The following is a 15705-nucleotide window of genomic DNA, read 5'->3' on the forward strand; positions in this document are numbered from 1 at the left end:
TTGGACCACTTCCTGTGGTCATCCATCACTCTATACAGATAAATGCAGCTAATCTGAGTTCTTCCCTTTTCAGTCTCTCTTCTCGCTCCTGAGAATATTTCCTGGACCTCTGAATGCCCTGCACGGACACAGTGCAGCTTGTGACTCGCTGGCCATAGTTTTTTCACCCTGAGCTACAAGAATGGCAGCTCCCTCCCCAGGGATAGTGGTGGGAACAGGGGCAGGATTAGGTGTAAAGAAACCCCTTGATCAACAACTGTTTGTGGGATCTTCCTGTGCTGAAATTGGCGGCTGTGTTTCCCACATTACAACCATGACTACACTTCAAGAAGTGCTTCATTGGCTGTAAACGCTTTGGGATGTTCTGAAGCTGTGAAAAGGGCTTTATAAATACCAGTTCTTTAATTCTTTGACTTTTGCACTGTGCCCGGGTGATCATTCTGTGTGAGTTAAGAGCATTGATAACATGCATCATTTAATCAGCCCCATTTACTCTGGCTTCCTTCAGTTTTGACATTGGACTTTGTGAGAAAGACAGGTGGAGGCACTGTTCCGGTTCTCCTGGCTTTTCAATTTATTTATGATTCATTTTTGATGGTCTCTTTGTAGATGAGTGATTGGATTGGTGATTCATGTGAATCAAATCATCTCAGATGAAAATTGTTGTTAAATGTTCTGCGGTCAGCCTCTCAGTCCAATCTCCAAGCTTAATATAATGCCAGTGACGTGCACTGGTAATGTAAAACTTTTATGGATAAATAAAACCTAATGCTTAATGGACCACTTGCAAATAATCCTAAATTATATTACAATGAAAATGCAAAGCTTTGCTTTACTTGCCTGTTGAATAATGTTTTGTAGTAGCTCCTTTTAAACATGTTGTTACTGCCATTTTGAACCCTATTACTCCGCTTGGTTTGTGAGGCTGATAAAACAATTTGAATTTGATTACGGACTTGCTCCTGGTTTGTTGATTTATCCTAGTAACTGACACACCGCCACCTTCATTGCTAATTGGGGGGAGGTGATGGCGTAGTGGCAATGTCGCTGGGCTAGTATTGCAGAGAGTCAGGGTAATGGTCTGAGGGCCAGGGTTCAAATCCAGACAGTGGAATTGGAATTCAATAAAAATCTGATGATGACCATGAAAGGATTATTGTAAAAATCCATCCGGTTCACTAATGACCTTTAGGGAAGGAAATCTGTTGTCCTTACCTGGTCTGGCCTACATGTGACTCCAGACCCACAGCAATGTAGAGGCAGAAACTTTAAACTCTTTTTAAAAAAGTACCTGGATCTGCACCTTAAGTGCTGTAAGCTGCAGGGCTGTGGGCCAGGTGCAGGAAGGTGGGATTAGAAAGGGCACCTGGGTGTCCTCGGGCTGGCATGGACAAGATGGGCCGAATGGCCTCCTTCTGTGCTGTAACTTTTCTGTGGTTCTATGTGGTTGACTCTTAAATGCCCTCTGAACAAGGGCAATTAGGGATGGGCAATAAATGCTGACCTAGCCAGTGACACCCACATCCCGTGAATGAATTAAAAAAAAAAGTCAAGGATTGACTGAGCTGAGGTTTTGTGCATCAAGCACTCGGTATTTACACACCAGGGGAGCTCGTCATGTATGGTGAAAGACTTTTATTCTCACTCCACTACCTCACCTCGTACCCACTAAACACCCATTGTAGCAAAAAAAAGGACACAACTGTACCAGGCAATGCTCACTGACAACTCCAGATAAATAGGAAGGGGCTGAGGAAAAGTTGAGATGTTGCAAGTTACAAGAGGCAGGTCAGTAAATTAAAGATCATCAGCAAAGGAACGAGTGGAGAGGGTTTTTTTGAAGCCAGGTGGCTGGGGGAATATCAGTCAGAGCAATGGAAGCAAAGTCAACAATAACCTTTAGAATAGATAAATAATTAAAAAGAAATGAATAGAGTAAGAAAGAAAAATAGCATTTATATAGTCCCTTCCATGACATCAGGATGTTGAAAGGCACCTGACAGACAAAGAAGTGTTTTTGAAGTGTAGACGCTGTTGTAAAGTAGGAAATACAGCAGCTAATTTAAACATAGCAAAGGCAGCACTTGGAAGAGTGCAGCACTCCCTCAGTACTGACCCTCTGACAGTGCAGCTCTCCCTCAGTACTGACCCTCTGACAGTGCAGCGCTCCCTCAGCACTGACCCTCCGACAGTGCAGCACTCCCTCAGTACTGACCCTCTGACAGTGCAGCACTCCCTCAGTACTGACCCTCTGACAGTGCAGCACTCCCTCAGTACTGACCCTCCGACAGTGCAGCACTCCCTCAGTACTGACCCTCCGACAGTGCAGCACTCCCTCAGTACTGACCCTCTGACAGTACAGCACTCCCTCAGTACTGACCCTCTGACAGTGCAGCACTCCCTCAGTACTGACCCTCTGACAGTGCAGCACTCCCTCAGTACTGACCCTCCGACAGTGCAGCACTCCCTCAGTACTGACCCTCCGACAGTGCAGCACTCCCTCAGTACTGACCCTCCGACAGTGCAGCACTCCCTCAGTACTGACCCTCCGACAGTGCAGCACTCCCTCAGTACTGACCCTCCGACAGTGCAGCACTCCCTCAGTACTGACCCTCTGACAGTACAGCACTCCCTCAGTACTGACCCTCCGACAGTGCAGCACTCCCTCAGTACTGACCCTCTGACAGTACAGCACTCCCTCAGTACTGACCCTCTGACAGTGCAGCACTCCCTAAGTACTGACCCTCTGACAGTGCAGCACTCCCTCAGTACTGACCCTCCGACAGTGCAGCGCTCCCTCAGTGCTGGACCTTCGACAGTGCAGCACTCCCTCAGTACTGACCCTCCAACAGTGCAGCGCTCCCTCAGTGCTGGACCTTCGACAGTGCAGCACCCCCTCAGTACTGACCCTCTGACAGTGCAGCACCCCCTCAGTACTGACCCTCTGACAGTGCAGCACTCCCTCAGTATAGCACTGAGAGTGTCAGCCTGCATCATGTGCTGAAGTCTCTGGGATGTGTCAATGAACCCACAATCTTCTCACTAAGGGGAGCGAGTGTGACCCACAGTGCACTGTTTTTGTGCCTTGGCCAGCGGCACCGCCACCCTGGGTTGAATTACCTTTTGGGATTGAAATCTGAAATCGAGCAGAAATTGCTGGCAACGCATAACCAGCCTGTCGAGGTCTCAAACATTAAACCGCGTTTTCTCTTTATACATCCTCGTGGGTCTGCAATGTACTAATTCCTCACACTCTGCTGTGAAAACTCTGCTGACTGTATCGTGACTTGCATCAGGTATTCTTCACTAGCCACCCCTGACATTGACTCCCAGTCCAGCAATGCCTTGAGTTTAATATTCTCATCCTAGTCTGCAAATCTCTCCGTTGACTTCAGCCCCTTCCTGTCTCTAACCTCCTCCAACCCCTACAACCCTCTGAGATCCATGCGCTTTTCTAATTCTGACCTATTGTGCACCCCCTACATCCATTGCTCCATCACTAGTGGCCCTGCCTTCAGCTGCTGTAAGCTCTGGAATCCACTCCCTGAACCTTTTCACCTCACTACCTCTCTCTGTCCTTCGTTAAAATAAAAACAACAGACTTGACTCTTTGACCAAGCTTTTCATCACCTGATGTTCTCCTCGATGAGACGCGTGTCAAATTCTGTTTGATAATCGCTCCTTTGATGCACCTTGGGATGTTTTACTACCTTGCTGGTGCTATATAAATATAAATTGTTGTTGTTGGTATCTAACTGCAAGACTGGGCTAGAAATATAAACCAAGGTGACAGTTGCACCTGTGAAATGTAAACATGAGAGTTAGACGTTCGGTCTCCCTGCAGTGCTCCGAGCGGCAGCAGAATCTGCCTTGGAAACTTGGTTTCACTTCACTGCTGCCCCTTGACTGGAACTCTATAAGCAGCAGATCCTCCCTGCAGCTCTCAAACCCGTGACCAGGATAAGTCTTCCAGACATTCTCAGGATGCCACTGTGAATTTATACATGAGAAAACATCAAACATGAAAATAAGCTTCCTTTCAATCCCTTAAGATGCAGCACCAAAAATATTTGCACCTTAGGGGTTCATCACAGCTTTTATTTATTATTCATTTACGATATGTGAGCTTCGCTGGCTGGCCCAGCATTTATTGCCCATCCCAGTTGCCCTTGAGAAGGTGGTGGTGAGCTGCCTTCTTGAACCGCTGCAGTCCATGTGGTGTAGGTACACCCACAGTGCTGTTAGGGAGGGAGGGAGTTCCAGGATGTGCATCAAAACTTGCAAAAGAGAAACAACATAAAGGAGCAGGCAAAAGCAAAATACTGCAGATGCTGGAAATCTGAAACAATAACAGAAAGTGCTGGAAAAACTCAGGTCTGGCAGCATCTGTGGAGACAGAAACAGAATTAACGTTTTGAGTCCGTGTGATTCTGTGCTTTTCCCGCATTTCCTGTTTTTATTTGTTATAAAGGAGCAGGTGACTGGGACTAAGTGGAGATTTGGTTCAGAGAGCCAGTGTGGGTCAAATGGGCTGAATAAGTACAGGGCCAGGCCATTCGGTACCTCAAGCCTGTTTCACTATTCACTTTGATACTGGTTGATCTGGACCTCAGCCCCATATACCTGCCTTTGTTCCATATCCCCGATACAATTACCCAATAAAAATCTGGCGATCTCAGTGTTGAAAGCTTCATTTACAGCCCCCCCCACTTCAGCTTCAGCAGTTATGTGGGGGCAGATTTCCACTACCCTTTGTCTGAACAAGTGCTTCCTGAGAGGAGGAGCACAGAGTGATCGGGGAACCGAGCGCTTTGTGAACCAAGTATTAAGACAGGAATTTAGTGCCAGTGGGATCTCTCTGTTGATATTTCTCGAGCTGTAATTTAGATTAATAGTTAGAACCTGACTTAGAACTTTAAAACTGTGAAAGAAACGCAAGCTAGTTAAAATACCCAGTTAACGTTTTACAGCTATTCAGCACAAAGTGGTTGCCTGAGTAAGTGTTGATTATCGTAGCAAGAAGCTAACCTAACGGTTGCAATTTTGTGTGAGTCATAAAATCTCTATATAAAGGAGACAGTGTTGCCTAACGCACAGAGTGAGCCGGGGATAGTCTGCTTCATCAACCGAGGGCTAAGTCAGGATTTTGGTGCGAGTGAGAATTCTCCGCAGAGGGGGATAGAGGTACTGCTTTTTATTTTCTTGTTTTGTCTCCAGTAGCTGGTGAACATTGTATTCATGCCAATCTAGGAAACTGTAACTTGCTATTACTTTATGTAACTAGTTACTAATTTAGTGAAATAATCAAATAAATTAAGAAGGTTAGATAGGCATGCAGCTCCAGGTGCTACGACTGCAGCGTGTGAGAACTCATTGTAGTCTTAGACAACCACATCTGCTCTAAGTGTCTGTAGCTCGAGTAACTTTGGCTCAGAGTTGCTGAGATAGGGTCTGAGCTGCAGACATTGTGGGGCATCAGGGAGGAGGAGAGTTACTTGGACATTTTGTTCCGGGGAGAGTCATGCCCCTTAGATTAAGTAGAACTTAAAATGTATTTGATGTAGTCTACTTGGACTTCAGCAAAGCTTTTGATTAGGTCCCACATGGGAGACTGATAACGAAGGTAAGAGCCCATGGGATCCAAGACAATTTGGCAAATTGGATCCAGAATTGGCTGAGTGGCAGGAACCAGAGTGATGGTCGAGGGGTGTTTTTGTGACTGGATGCCGGTGTCCAATGGGGTTCCACAGGGATCGCTGTTGGGCCCCTTGCTATTTGTGGTATATATAAACGATTCAGACTTGAATGTAGGAGGGTTGATCAGTAAGTTCGCAGGTGACACAAAAATTGGTGGGGTGGTAAATAGTGGGGAGGATAGCTTTAGATTACAGGAGGATATAGAAAGGCTGGTCAGATGGGTTGATCAGTGGCAAATGGAATTTAATCTGGATAAGTGTGAGGTGATGCACTTGGGCAGGACAAACAAGGCACGGGAATACACGATGAATGGTAGGACCCTGGGAAGTACCGAGGATCAGAGGGACCTTGGTGTGCATGTCCACCGGTCCCTTAAGGTAGCGGGACAAGTAGATAAGGTGGTTAAGAAGGCATACAGGATACTTGCCTTTATTAGCCGAGGCATAGAATATAAGAGCAGGGAGGTTATGCTGGATCTGTATATGCTGTGGAACTGGTAAGGCCACAGCTAGAGTATTGCATGCAGTTCTGGAATCCGCATTATAGGAAGGATGTGATTGCACTATAGAGAATGCAGAGGAGATTTACCAGGATGTTGCCTGGGCTGGAGAGTTTTAGTTATGAGGAGAGATTGGATAGACTGGGGTGATTTTCCCTGAAGCAGAGGAGATTGAGGGGAGACATGATTGAGGTGTATAAAATTATGAGGGGCATAGATAGGGTAGACAGGAGGGAACTTTTCCCCTTGGTGGAGGGATCAATAACCAGGGGGCATAGATTTAAGGTAAGGGGCAGGAGGTTTAGAGGGGATGTGAGGAAGAATTTTTTCATCCAGAGGGTGTTGGGAATCTGGAACTCACTGCCTGAAAGGGTGGTAGAGACAGAAACCCTCATAACATTTAAGAAGTGTTTGGATGTGCACTTGCGATGCCATGGCATACAAGGCTATGGGCCTAGTGCTGGAAAATGGGATTAGAATAATTAGGTACTTGTTTGACCGGCGCAGACTCGATGGGCCGAAGGGCCTTTTTCTGTGCTGTAGACCTCTATGACTATGACCCTATAACTTTAGAGTTGGTCAGTGGTGAGGGACAGAAGGATGTGACTATGAGCCAGGCTGGTAAGGGGATCCAACATGTAGTGGTGGAGGAGCCTCAGCACTTGACTTTGACAAACAGGTATGAGGTACTTGCTACCTGTCTGGATGAGAACAAGGGCTGCAGGGTGGATGAGAAAACTGACCATGGCACTATGGTGAAGGATGCCATTCAAGTGGGGGAAGTAAAAAAGAATATGGTAGTGATAGGAGATGGTATAGTCAGGGAGGTAGATACAGTTCTCTGCAGCCATGACAGGAAGTTCCGAAGGTTGTGTTGCCTGCCCGGTGCCGTGGTTAAGAACGACATCTCTCGGCTGGAGAGTAATGTGGAGGAGGATACAGTTGTCACGTGGGTACCAACAACAGAGGTAGAACTAGGAATGATGTTGTGCTGAGAAAGTTTGAGGACTTAGGGTCTAAATTAAATGCATCAAAGGTCATCATTTCTGGATTGTTACCTGGACCAGGTGCCAATTGGCATAGAGTCAAGCAGATTAGAGAATTAAACACGTGGCTCAAAGGGGTGGTGTGGGAAGAAGAGGTCTCGATCCATGGGGCACTGGCATCAGTACTCAGGGAAGAGGAAGCTATTCCATGGGGATGGGCTCCATTTAAACTGGGCTGGGATTAGTGTCCTGGAGATTCGAGGCTATGAATAGGATTTTAAAGTAAAAGAAGTGGAGGAAGGTTCAGATGAAGAGAGATTTAGATTCTGAAGAGAAAAGTGGAGACAACAGAACAGGGTAGCAATGGGGGTAAAGACAAGCAAAGTGGGACAGGAAGTTTAACAGTAATAATATAGCAGTAAAAAAGGCACATGCATGTAATACTGATTAAGAAATGAAATTAAGAGTTCTTTATCTGAATGTGCAAAGCATTTTCAATAAGGTATATGAACTCTTGGCACAATTAGCGATAAATGGTTTAGATCTAATCACGATTTCAGAAACATAGTTATAAGGTGACCAAGGTGCAGGAATCTATTATTAAGGAAATCTTAACAATGCAGTTAGAAACGCATCATATAATCAGACAAAATCAGCATGGTTTTATTAAAGGGAAATTGTGTTTGACAAATTTATTCGAGCTGTTTGAGGAAGTAACCGGTAGGATAGATAAAGGGGAACTAGTAGATGTAGATTTTCAAAAAGCTTCAAAAGTTGCTACATAAAAGGTTAATGAAGAAGATAAGGACTCTGAGTTGGGGGCTGATATATTAGCTCGGATAGAGGATTGGTTAATGAGAGGAAGTAAAGAGTAGGAATAAACGAGACATTTTCAAGTTGACAGGTAGTGAATCGTGGAGTGTCACAAGGATCAGTGTTAGGGTGTCAGCTATTCACAATCTATATTAATGACTTAGACGAGGAGACAGAGAGTGATGTATTCAAGTTTGCTGACAATACAAAGCTAGCTGTGAGGAGGACACAGAGAGGCTGCAAAAATAAACACGTTAAGTGAGTGAACAGCAAGGTAGCAGCTGGACGATAACGTGGGGAAGTGTGAGGTTATTTGCTTCGGCTGTAAGAGTAGAAAATTTTTTAAAAGGCGTGAAACTGTAAATGTTAATGTTCAGAGGAACTTGGGCTACTTGTGCAAGGAACACACAGTTAGCATGTAGCTACAGCGAGCAATTGGGAAGGCTAATGGCATGTTGACCTTATTGCAAGGGGATTGGAGAACAAGAATATAGAAGATTTCCTATAATTGTACAGGGTTTTAGTGAGACCACATCTGGAATATTGTGCACAGTTTTGGTCTCCACATTTAAGAAAGAATATACTTGCATTGGAGACAGTACAAGGAAGGTTCACTAGGTTGGCCCCTGGGTTGAGAGGGTTGTCCTATGACGAGAGGCCAAGTAAATTGGGTTTATATTTTCTGGAGTTTAGAAGAATGAGAGGCGATCTTATTGAAAAGTACAAGATTCTGGAGGGGTTTGATAGGGTGGACGCTGAGAGATTGTTTCCGCTGGTCGGAGAATCCAAAACACGGGGGCACATTCTCAGGATAAGGGGCTGATCATTTAGGACTGAGAGGAGGAGAAATTACTTCACTCAAAGGGTTGTGAATCTTTGGAAATCTCTAGCCCGGAGGGTTGTAGATGCTCCATCGTTGAATAGATTTAAGGCTGGGACAGACAGATTTTTGATGTCTCAGTGAATTAAGGTACATGGGCAATGGGCGGGAAAATGGAGTTGAAGCCCCAGATCAGCCATGATCATATTGAATGGCAGAGCAGGCTTGAAGGTCTGTGTGGTCTACTCCTGTTCCTAATCTTTATGTTTTTATGTTCTGACATCACCGCTGAATGGGTCCAATTTAAAGTGTGTCCCCATGTTCTGGACTGCTCCCAGCAGAGGAAATAATTCCCCCCCGTGTACCCTATCAAATACTTTAGTCATTTTAAACTCATTGATCAGATCACCCCCTCCAAGCTCAAAGGGAATCCAGCCCTAGTCTATGCAAAACAAAAACAGAATTACCTGGAAAATCTCAGCAGGTCTGGCGGCATCGGTGGAGAAGAAAAGAGTCGACGTTTCGAGTCATCATGAACCTTCAACAGAACTGAAGTATAGTTAGGAGAGGGGTGAAATATAAGCTGGTTTAAGGTGGGGGGTGGGGGGAGAGAAGTTGAGGGGGGGGGTGGGTGGTGGTTGTAGGGACAAGCAAGCAGTGATAGGAGCAGATAATCAAAAGATGTCACAGACAAATGGATCAAAGAGGTGTTGAAGGTGGTGATATTATCTAAGAAAATGTGCTAATTAAGAATGGATGGCAGGACACTCAAGGTACAGCTCTAGTGGGGGTGGGTGGAAAGACTGACAAGGTATTAGTTATAGATTTAAAAATAATGGAAATAGGTGGGAAAAGAAAAATCTATATAAATTATTGAAAAAAACAAAAGGGAGGGGCAAGAAACGGGGTGGGGATGGGGGGAAGGAGTTTAAGATCTAAAGTTGTTGAATTCAATATTCAGCCCGGAAGGCTGTAAAGTGCCTAGTCGGAAGATGAGGTGCTGTTCCTCCAGTTTGCGTTGGGCTTCACTGGAACAATGCAGCAAGCCAAGGACAGACATGTGGGCAAGAGAGCAGGGTGGAGTGTTAAAATGACAAGCAACAGGGAGGTTTGGGTCTTTCTTGCGGACAGACCGCAGGTATTCTGCAAAGCGGTCACCCAGTTTGCGTTTGGTCTCTCCAGCATAGAGGAGACCGCATTGGGAGCAACGAATGCAGTAGACTAAGTTAGGGGAAATGCAAGTGAAATGCTGCTTCACTTGAAAGGAGTGTTTGGGCCCTTGGACGGTGAGGAGAGAGGAAGTGAAGGGGCAGGTGTTGCATCTTCTGTGTGGGCATGGGGAGGTTCCATAGGTGGGGGTTGAGGAGTAGGGGGTGATGGAGGAGTGGACCAGGGTGTCCCGGAGGGAACGATCCCTGCGGAATGCCGCCAGGGGGGGGTGAAGGGAAGATGTGTTTGGTGGTGGCATCATGCTGGAGTTGGCGGAAATGGCGGAGGATGATCCTTTGAATGCGGAGGCTGGTGGGGTGATAAGTGAGGACAAGGGGGACCCTATCATGTTTCTGGGAGGGAGGAGAAGGCGTGAGGGCGGATGCGTGGGAGATGGGCCGGACACGGTTGAGGGCCCTGTCAACGACCGTGGGTGGAAAACCTTGGTTAAGGAAGAAGGAGGACATGTCAGAGGAACTGTTTTTGAAGGTAGCGTCATCAGAACAGATGCGACGGAGGCGAAGGAACTGAGGGAATGGGATGGAGTCCTTACAGGAAGCGGGATGTGAGGAGCTGTAGTCGAGGTAACTGTTGAAGGGTCATGAGGACTCGAAACGTCGACTCTTTCCTTCTCCATCGATGCTGCCAGACCTCCTGAGTTTTTCCAGGTAATTCTGTTTTTGTTTTGGATTTCCAGCATCCGCAGTAGTTTTTTGTTTTTATCCCTAGCCTATGCAACCTGTCCTCATAATTCAACCCTTTTAGCCCTGGTATCATTCTGGTGAATCTGCTTTGTACCCCATCAAGCCAATATACCCTGATGTGCATTGCCCAGGACTGAACCGAGTACTCCAGACTGGGCGTGACTAGAGTTTTATACAACTGAAACATCACTTGCTTCCCCTTTTGAATCCCAGCCCTCAATGCAACAAAGGTCAATGTTCCATTTGCCTTTTTGATTGCTTTCTGTACCTACCCGATGTAGAATTAACCTCCTCTTGTACTGTAGAATTCTACAATGCCATCATTTTAAAAAAAAAATGAGATCACAATTTAATTTCAATCAGAGTGCACCTAATCCTGGGACATGAGCCATTTCCTGGGGCCTCTGTCTGTACCACACAGCGCTGACTGCTACACTGCTTCTTGTCTGGCTTCTAAGCAGTGACTGCACTGAGGAGCTACAATTGTATTAACAAAAAAATACAATGTTTACAACCTAATTTAGCACTCGATCCTGCAGATTGAGTTAAATAGGAATTTGAGTAAGAGTATTAGAATGCTGAGAGATGTTCAGACATGTTTAAAGCTGTGTAATTGGATTATAACAAGTGGAAACATTAATCCATTTTTTTGTGGAAAGGGCTGGGGAAAAGCTGTCGCAATTCCTGACTGAAGGTTTTGCAATGTTGCATTTATTTGCAAAGCTCTTGTCTTTCAAATTAATTTGGCCCCTGCACTGAATTCTTTAAAACCGATTCTTTAAAGCAGAGAGCTGGTGTGTTGGCCGTTTTTGGGTATAAATTACTTCAGGTGCCAAGAGCAACGATCAAAAATATTTTCGCAGGGTTTAGAAGAAAGGTTTAAGACCAACTCAAACGGCAGTAATTTAATGGGCAAAGTGAAAGGTGATCACTGATGGATATAAAAAGGTCGGCGAGTGATAGGATGATGGGAAGCAGTTTTATATTAGACTGTTAGAAACCCAATTAGTGACACAGGTTTTTGACGATTCAATTGCAATGTTTTTGACCTTCTCATTTTAATTGCACTAGTAGCCGGTAAGCAGCGAGCTGGTGATGTGTAAGGCTGGGGGGGGCAGGGAGGGATGGAGAATGGAGAAAACCCACAGATTAACATTCTGTGCTAGGAACTGCTGCAGATGCACACTGCATTTTTTTTTTACACATGCACACACACACATTTAACCACGATTTGATTCCATACCTGGAATCGTGACATTTTAGTGCACTTTCTAATTGTCATCCTTTCATCGTTGCTTCTGTTAAGCTGCTTACTGCTCTCAACCTTCCTGCTGCTAATGGGGGAAGATGCTGTAAGCTCCTCCACATCATCCTGCGCTAATAGTCTGTTCCCTGACAAGACCAGAGTAGTCATTTTCCCCCAAAGGATCTGTGCCCAACCTAGTGAATGGTATCGGAACTCCAGTGCCCTCGGGCACAATCCAGGTATAAGGTAATCACAACCCAGGCACAAAGTTTGAGTGTTGATTACACAGGTCAGCAGCAAGTTTTAATACTGGGTATATCCCCCTCTCTCTTTTTTTTTCCTCCCCTTTTTCACTCTCAATTACTCCTTTATCTTTTCCCTTTTTTTGTTCTTCCCTTTCCTGCTTGTTTTCCACATTCTCCACTCCGTTTCACCTTCCTTGCTAACGCCCAGACGGGGGCAATTGCAGGATTCTGCAGGGAAATTGTGCCCACGCCTTTCCCAAGGTGCCATCCCCGACCACCGCTGCGCCCACTGGGAATATCGGATTCCCTTCCGGCTTCACACAAACCAAACCCTCTGCGGTTTTCCAGCGCTCCGACGCAGGGAAATCAGTAGCTGCACTTTCTGACCAGATTGATTTCTCCCCGTCAGAGATCCTTGTTTCCCATCCCCCTCCACCAAGCCTCTGACTGGTTTAGACAGACAGAGAAACTGAGCTCCTCCTCCTTAGGGAAGAGAAGGTTAAAGGGGGATTTAATTGTAGTGTTCGAAATTACAAGGAGTTTTAATAGAAGAGACCGTTTCCAGTGGCAGGAGGGTCAGTAACCAGAGGGACCCAGATTTCAGGTAGTTGTAAAAGAACCAGCGAGGGGGGGAGATGAGAATTATTTTACACAGCGAGTTGTGGTGATCTGGAAGGCGCTGCCTGAAAGGGCGGCGGAGGCAGATTCAATAATAACTTTTTCAAAAAGGAATTGGATAAATATTTGGAGGGAAAGAATTTGTTGGGGTTTGAGGAAGGAGCAGGGGAGAGCGGGACGAATTGGATAGCACTTTCTAGAATGTAGCACCGACAGGATGAGCCGAATGGCCACCTCCCTGAGCTGGAAGATTCTGTGATTCGATATGAAAGTGACCAGCCCCCCCCTTCCTGACACTGTCCTCACTTTCGGAAGGTCCGTTCTTGGCTCTTTCTCTGCTTGTGTGTGGGTGGGTACCTGGTCTCTGCTCCCCCCCGACCGGGTCCAGACTGAGACCCCGTGTCTCATTGGAAATCAATATAGCACAATCCAAACTCTACCCACTCTCTGTGGCTCAGTCCGTTGTCACGGCAACTGCCACACCGTCTGCCTCCCAAGTTTCACGGCGTCGATGATAAAGAGGCGAGCTCGGAGGAAGTTAAATCCACAGAGATTCAGCGAAGCGAAAAAGTGTACATTGATCAAAAAAATAATTAATTTCAGGGCCATCGAAACCCAGATGACAACGAGGCGAGAGGAGTATAGCGGAACTGGAATGGTTCTAAAATGAGAATGACATTTTCAGACAACCTCATTCAAGTACTCTTATTAAAATATACCATGCGGATAAAAATTATGCAAATAATTTATGGGTTCACTGAGGATTTCAGGTTTGATATTCAAAGCAGGTCCTTGTGAAGGTCCCCATCAGCCAGGCTTCCACTCTGAAAACTGTGGTTCTATACTGCCATCTACCTGTAGACCAGGTGACATTCGACACGTGTTTGTAACCCTTCAAGAGGCAAGTGTTTTATTATTCATTCACAGGACGTTGGGCATCACTGATAGTGCCAGCGGTTATTACCCATCCCTAATTGCCCTTGAGAAGGTGGTGGTGCACAAGCCGTCTCCTTACCCCGCTGCAGTCCCCATCATTGTGGTTCTGATACACCCGATTCTCTTGCTCTGCTATTTCAGAGGGGCAGTTAATAGCCAACCACGTCGCTGAGAGTCTGGAATTACATACAGGCCAGGCCAGGCCGGGTAAGGGTGGCAGATTTCCTTCCCTTCAGGGACATTAATGAACCAGTTGGGTTTTTAACACCAGTCTGATAGCTTCATTGCTGAGACTCACCAGATTAATTAACTGAATTTGAACTTCCTGAGCTGCTGTGGTGGAATTTCAACACCTAATGATTTAATCGCAGCCTCTGGATCATGAGTCCAGTAAAATAATCGCCATTATACCCAGCTCCTCTCGCCAAGGAGTAGCCAATGCATCTGTTTGTTAGTTTTGCAGATATGTTTCTTCCCTTGGTCAACTGGAAAAGAAGGTCCCAACTGTGGATTATTTAGATCACATAGTGTTTCATAAAAAATGGTACCTAAATTCACTGTTTTTGCAGATTAATCTATTATAACTGTTAGATTTCTCTTGCCCTAAGTAATTTTTTCACAAAGTTGTGCATCCTACATTAAGATACGTCTGTTGTATGTTTTTATATTGATAACTGAAGCTGCAACTATAAGCATCCAACTGCAAAAATAGAGCATTCCTTAGAATACTTAGACTTGTAGATAATTTGTTCCTTTCACTTCGACACCCATCCTTCTCAGGACCTCAGGTACGTTGGCTCCCAGTCCATTAATGTCCTAAATTTAAAATTATCATCCCTTCATAGCTGCATCACTCCATATCTCTGCAACCTCCTCCAACCCCAGAACCCTCCCAAGATTTCTGTACTCCTCCAATTCTGGTCTCTTTTATATCCTTCACTTCCTTTGTCTACCATCAATGAGCTCTCCACCCCTGTCTCTCCCGCTCTCTTTCTCCCGCTCTCTCTCTCTCTCTCCCGCTCTCTCTCTCTCCCCCGCTCTCTCTCTCTCCCGCTCTCTCTTGGTGGTGTTAGTTGAGGTGTGAGTAGTTTGAACATGTTCCTGCTCATTAATGTCCTGAATGCTGTAATATTTCTGTGTTATACTGTGTAATGGTTAGAGGACCCGCATATCTCAGTTGCAGTCCCTCAGACCCTCCTGTAGACTAAGCTGGGCAGCAGGAGAACCAGGAAGAAAGATAAGTGACAATTACTCTTTTACGTGTTTTGGGCAGTGTTCTTGAAACTAATCACGTAGATCCTAAAGTGAACTCACCTGTTTGATTCTCACTTACCCCGCTGCCAGATATTTTCTCTTTGTCATGAAGATATAATAATTTTCATAACATTACTGTAATTTATTGTAAAGGTAGGTTAATAGTGGGGCGAGGATTCATTTCTCGGTGTGTGTCTGGTTTTAATTAAATTACAGACGGCTGGTCTGGGTGTATCAGAAGGCAAACTAGGTTTGAAATGCTAAATATGTAAACATGGCTGAAGTTTTAGAATGTGAGGTGTGAGGGACATTTGCGTTTTTAGATAAACCAGAGTCGTGAATTTCAAAGAGATGGAAAGCTTCATCAATGACCTTCCTTCCATCATAAGGTCAGAAGTGGGGATGTTCGCTGATGATTGCACAATGTTCAGCACCATTCGCGACTCCTCAGATACTGAAGCAGTCCATGTCCAAATGCAGCAAGACCTGGACAATATCCTTGGGCTGACAAGTGGCAAGTAACATTCGCACCACACAAGTGCCAGGCAATGACTATCTCCAACATGAGAGAATCTAACCATCACCCCTTGATGTTCAATGGCATTACCATCACTGAATCCCCACTATCAACATCCTGGAAGTTACGATTGACAAGAAACTGAACTGGATTAGCCATAT

The sequence above is a fragment of the Cetorhinus maximus genome, chromosome 22 (assembly GCF_964194155.1).
Source record: "Cetorhinus maximus chromosome 22, sCetMax3.hap1.1, whole genome shotgun sequence".
Lineage (NCBI taxonomy): Eukaryota > Metazoa > Chordata > Chondrichthyes > Lamniformes > Cetorhinidae > Cetorhinus > Cetorhinus maximus.